The sequence below is a fragment of the Nanorana parkeri genome, unplaced genomic scaffold (assembly GCF_000935625.1).
Source record: "Nanorana parkeri isolate BGI_ZX_2015 unplaced genomic scaffold, ASM93562v1 scaffold142, whole genome shotgun sequence".
In the NCBI taxonomy this organism is placed as follows: domain Eukaryota; kingdom Metazoa; phylum Chordata; class Amphibia; order Anura; family Dicroglossidae; genus Nanorana; species Nanorana parkeri.
This window is the reverse complement of record NW_017306410.1, coordinates 90,484-96,483: the sequence shown is the minus strand read 5'-3', so window position 1 is coordinate 96,483 and position 6,000 is coordinate 90,484. Positions and strand designations below refer to the sequence as shown.

Genomic DNA, 6,000 nt, shown 5'->3' with positions numbered 1-6,000 from the left:
ATAATGTATTGCTGGGATTTGTAATCCTCTATAGCTGATGGTTTTATTCTGCAGTGCTGTATAATGTATTGCTGGGATTTGTAATCCTCTATAGCTGATGGTTTTATTCTGCAGTGCTGTATAATGTATTGCTGGGATTTGTAATCCTCTATAGCTGATGGTTTTATTCTGCAGTGCTGTATAATGTATTGCTGGGATTTGTAATCCTCTATAGCTGATGGTTTTATTCTGCAGTGCTGTATAATGTATTGCTGGGATTTGTAATCCTCTATAGCTGATGGTTTTATTCTGCAGTGCTGTATAATGTATTGCTGGGATTTGTAATCCTCTATAGCTGATGGTATTTTTCTGTAGTGCTGTATAATGTATTGCTGGGATTTTTAATCCTCTATAGCTGATGGTTTTATTCTGCAGTGCTGCATAATGTATTGCTGGGATTTGTAAGCCTCTATAGCTGATTGTTTTATTCTGCAGTGCTGTATAATGTATTGCTGGGATTTGTAATCCTCTATAGCTGATGGTTTTATTCTGCAGTGCTGTATAATGTATTGCTGGGATTTGTAATCCTCTATAGCTGATGGTTTTATTCTGCAGTGCTGTATAATGTATTGCTGGGATTATAATCATTACGAGACTTATAAAATCAATAATACTATGGGGCATATTTATAAGGCGGTCAATGTGACATTCACCAACATTCACAGCTGAATAATTATTTCCTGTAATTTAAAACAAGTGCACCAGGAAGATTCACCTGCAGTAAATATGCTTTAAACATATGCCCCTACGTATTCATTTTAAAGCTCCCCTGCTTTCCGAAAATATATGGTTTGGGGGTCCATAATGTGTGTATTATTTTGCATTAAAAAAATGGTTCTGGGTTAAAGAATGTTTATATATGAAAACAAATAAACTCTCCTGGCCCTCAAATACACACTTTCAAAGACATAGACCAGTGGATGCTATCCTGGATGTTAGCTGCAAGTAACCCTGCCTCTCCCATCAACCTACATCATTGCTGGTCAACTTACTTCATATATGGGGCCTCACATTTGACACCTGACATCACTAAAGTGCCACAGATAATATGCAGGGAATGTAAAAGTACAGAATGTTTTTGGAGACTGGGGACACCCTACAGAAGATGGTTGGGGACTGCGGACATACTATGTTTCTTCTGCAATAAAACAAACTTACCTGCCTGTTTGCAATCTTATTTAAAATGTACACTGAGCTGTGGATGCTCAGCACACCCCAGTGCAAGAATGAATGAACTCCTGTGTGCATATACATAGCTCAGTGTACATTCTAAGCATACCCCAGTGCCAGAGTAAATTAACTTCTTTGTGCACGTGCGGCTCAGTATACATTTTAAGCATACCCCAGTGTTGGAATGAATGAACTCCTGTGCATATAAGCAACTCAGTATTCATTTGAAGCATACCCTGGTGTTGGAATTAATAAACTCCTATGCACGTATGCAGCTCAGTATACATTCTATGCATACCCTGGTGCCAGAATGAATTAACTCCTGTGCACAGACGCAGCTCAGTGTACAGTCTAAGCATACCCCAGTGCCAGAATGAATGAATACCTGTGCACAGACGCAGCTCAGTGTACATTCTAAGCATACCCCGGTACCAGAATGAATAAACACCTGTCCACAGACGCAGCTCAGTGTACATTCTAAGCATACCTCGGTGCCAGCATAAAGGAACTACTGTGTGCATGTGCAGCTCAGTGTACATTGAAAAGCATACTCCAGTGCCGGAATGAATAAACTGTGTGCATGCGCAATACAGCGTACATTCTAAGCATACCAGTTCAGTGTACATTCTAAGCATACCCCGCTGTCAGAATAAAAAAACTCCTGTGCACATGTGCACCTCAGTGTATTTTATAAGCATACCACGGTGCCAGAATAAAGGAACTCATGTGTGCATGTGCAGCTCAGGGTATATTCTAAGCATACTCCGGTGCTGAAATAAATTAACTCCTGTGCGCATGCATAAAAATTACATTATTCTGGCCCATCCAATCAAGATGGCTGAAGACCCTAAAGCCAGAGAAAGAGCGGGCTAAGATGTCAACGCTGACAATAGACTCAGAGAAGGTACATTTACATGTTAGTAACCCTTACCCTGGAGCATCTCTCACCCTTCGCTGCAGCAGTCCAGGAATACAGGTGAAACTCGAATAATTAGACTATCGTGCAAAAGTAATTGCAGTAAGTGCTGCAAAAGGGGCCCAAACCAAGTACTGAGTACATATGCATGCTTGTACTTTTCAGAGGTCCGATATTGTTCTATGTACAATCCTTGTTTTATTGATTGGATGTAATAATCTACTTTTTTGAGGTTGTGGATTTGGGGTTCTTGGGGTTTTCATGAGCTGTAAGCCATAATCATCACAATTATGACAAATCACGGCTTGAATTATCTTGCTTTGCATGTAATGAGTCTATATTATATATTAGTTTCACCTTTAAGTTGCATTAGTGAAATAAATTAACTTTGAACGATATTCTAATTATTCGAGTTTCACCTGTAGTTAAGGCATCAAGTCCAATACAGTGTATAGGACCTGAGGGCCATACCATCCAATACAGTGTATAGGACCTGAGGGCACTGAGGGCCATACCATCGCTGCAGTGGAGGAGGAGACAGGCTGGATGAGAACGCTACCGGTGTTCTAACAGATTGCTGGACTTCATTAGAAATCTGATTTGTTATTATTATTGTGTTAAGTCATGTGGCCTTGGCTGCCTAGCCTGTGAATTTTCTGTGGCTTTACTGTGGCTATGAGCTTACGCATTCAGCCGATGCCCCACCCTACGCCCACTTGACGTGGCGCGCAGGTCCAGATTTGTCACAGGTCCAGGATTCTACCAGAACACCGGCTTGGATGATCAGGAGAGAATAACTTTTTTTTTAACCCTAGACAAAAACGAGCAGTTAACCCTTGCATTGCCTGTGTTCTATCGAAAGCTCTAACTCGTCGAAATCTCCAACTACCTAACTGCCGGGTACTTGCAAGTTGGAGGTTTTGGCCAGACGTGGTTAGACTGCAAAACACAGAGACTGACGGAGCTCTGTACAGCTGCATGTAACAATATTCAGCAGGTGGCAAACTCAATGAGTATTCTGAAAACACTATGCGCGCAACTGTACAGAGCTCCAGTCTTTCTGAGCACCGGAAGTGAGGTAGTTGGAGATTTCGATGAGTTGGAGCTTTCGATAGGACACCGGGGTAACCCCACTGCAAGGGTTTATAAAATTTCTGCCTGGAGTTTTTCTCTGAGCATATGAGACTCCAGTGGGGAGATTCACCTTACTTTATATATATATATATATGGGACAACAGGACAGGAAAGCACAAGATAGTTTACTAGCAAAACAGAACACCTCCATGCATGTAAAACCTGCGCTGTGGCGCTGTGTACTTGTTGGCAGCCAAGCCTCATTACCTCTATTTTCAGGAGGGGCTGCACATTGCAACAGTACGTAAATCTATTATGTTTTCCCTATTTCTAGGAGTGCCATAAAAATGCAAACCCAGGGGCAGAGTGTTAATGATCTGTTGTTTTGGTCACATGTAAAAAACATCCCCTTCTAAAGCCACTGTGCTGATGCAACTTCTGCTAATGTACAACTCTTTCAGTCTTTTGTCCCTTGCAGAGCCCCGTAGCTGGCCGATGTCACGTGACTGAAGCAGCTGGAAGTTGTAGCACATGAGGTTTGGAGTACTGAGAAGGAGAGAGAGGAGATCAGCGTCCCCGTGTGAGTGAGTGAGTTGTATTGGGTGCTCGGTGTATGGGAGACATTGTGTGCAGTCTGTGTGAGGAGCAGTCATCAACTGTCACCTTGTATTCTGTAGTGACAACATATATGGTGGAAGGTTTATAGGTGACACATGGCACACAGAGCTGACCCTTGTATGATGGGATATCATTATAATACTAGTACGTCATAGGTTGTCTTCTGCTTTTGTTTACATTTCTTTACCTTATTATTAGGGCTCATTCACATCATGTCCTGCAAAGATCAATGCAGGTTTAACGCAATATGTGGCGGTGTGCACTTTGTAAAAAAGGCAGCATGTCTCCATTTTTATCCAGTGCAGCTCACTGCATATCCCTGCACCACTACGCATTGTAATGCAGTGTGGTGTATAGAGCTGAATGACACTTTCTGACATTTTAATAAAGTTAAATAAAAGTTATGCCATGTTTGGCTTTGATACTTTGAGCCACTACCCTGTGACAAGTATGCAGGCCAGAATTCCTGACCTACATACGTATTCCAGAAGAACACCAAACCCTTGCAGTGGAGCTACCCCTGCACTGCAAGGGTTAAAAGTGAATTTTCTCATTTTCATGTAGGGTCTAAAATAAAAAAAGATGTACTCACCTGATCCTGCCTGGCTGCAAGACTCTGAGGGACATTCCATCACCATAGATGAGGAGAAGCAGCTACAGGGACTGGTCTAGCGGCCAGGCGGGACTGTGGTTTGGGTGAGTATATCATTGTAATTTTAGACTCTACATCAAAACGATCACTTAACCCTTGCAGTGCGGGGTTAAAGGAGAACTATGAGGTGAGCGATTTCCACTCATCCTCATAGTTAGAGCCGACCTGTGACAAAGAAGCTGTCACAGGTCGGCTCTATCGATCGGGAAGTGAGCAGAAACATGCAGAAGATCCGCTCACGTCCCGATCATCTCCCTGCAGTGAGCGATGACTGTCAGTCACCGGTCCCCGCTGGGATTCCCCCCCTCCTCTCCGATCCTCCAGCGCTGACTGGCAGAACGGATGGGGGAGGGGCGGGTACAGCTGGCTCTGCCTCTAGGTAGGCAGAGCCCGCTGTCACTCACACAGCTGGGCGGATCTCGACAGTTATGTCGGGATCCGTCCCAGCTGCGGCGCTCACAGTATATCGTGGGCAATAGCCTGCGATATACTGAGCTTTGGGTCACGAGAAGAGGTTAGTATATGTCCTCCTGTGATCCTAAAGAGAACTATGGGGAAACACACTTACCCCATAGTTCTCTTTTAAGTTTTATTATGCTCGGAGTTCTTTTATAATTATTGCCTGTGACTCCACAGGGGAGATTCCCTTCACGTTTTTGGCCGTTACATTATTGCTTTGTGGTGACGCTCTGCAGTGCATGGTACATGTGTTGGGGTGGTGCTAATCCTTCTGAATGCCACCCCAACACCTCCTGCGTGCGGACATTCTTTGCAGTGCTGTGTAACCCATGGCAATGCACTGACAGAAATGGTATGTTTGGTGCGTTAACCTATTAAAAGGAATCAGTTGCCTTAAAAAAAATGCACATTAACGTGCATGCAATAACTCACTGCATTGGGCCCTTAATCCATGTGACCCAGGACAAGAAATGAGGGGGCTGGGAGTCACTGACACAGGGGAGGACAGATGGTGATACTGTAACCTCACAGACCTTCAAAAAACATTTCTGTATCCCTATTGGAGAGATTTCCTCTTACTTCCTATTCTCTGAGCTCCCAACCCTTCCCTACTACACCCAAAACCAAAAAGGTTAGAGCTGGACATCAACAATAGTCATACCAACAATAATGGTTGAGTGTAACTAATGTAGAAGAAGGCTTCTTTCTTTGGATAATTTCACATTAAACACAACAGGGTCACCTGCTAGTCATCTACATTTCTGAAGACAAATGTAAGAAGTCTGCAATTTGCAGCACTCGATTTGTCTGCTCTACTTCCCAGAGTCACCTAGGAATGATGTTGTGAGAATGAAAAAACATGCATGAGTGCTAAATATTCTGCAGCCACATATGCTATGTTGTACAAATGTAAACATCCCCTCAAATTATGATGATGCAACTCCAGCATAGTGATTAAACAGCTCTTTTGTCCTCTGCATCGCCCTGTAGCTGGCTGACATCACATGACTGAAGCAGCTGGGAGTTGCAGTTGTAGCACAAGGTTTGGAGTGCAGTGAAGGAGTGAGAAGAG

The 6,000-nt window shown here is 43.3% G+C and overlaps 1 protein-coding gene across 2 annotated transcripts in view; it reads left to right on the top strand.

Annotated features, from left to right (window-relative positions):
* Positions 1-3,710: 3,710 nt before the first annotated feature.
* METTL16 (methyltransferase like 16) overlaps positions 3,711-6,000 on the top strand; it is a 53,428-nt gene continuing 51,138 nt past the window's right edge. Inside the window, exon 1 of one of the 2 annotated variants that reach the window (XM_018554105.1) lies at positions 3,711-3,783. The gene's annotated coding sequence lies outside the window, so the exon portion shown is untranslated. The remainder of the gene's footprint in view (positions 3,784-6,000) is intronic. The other variant, XM_018554107.1, reaches the window with a different exon arrangement.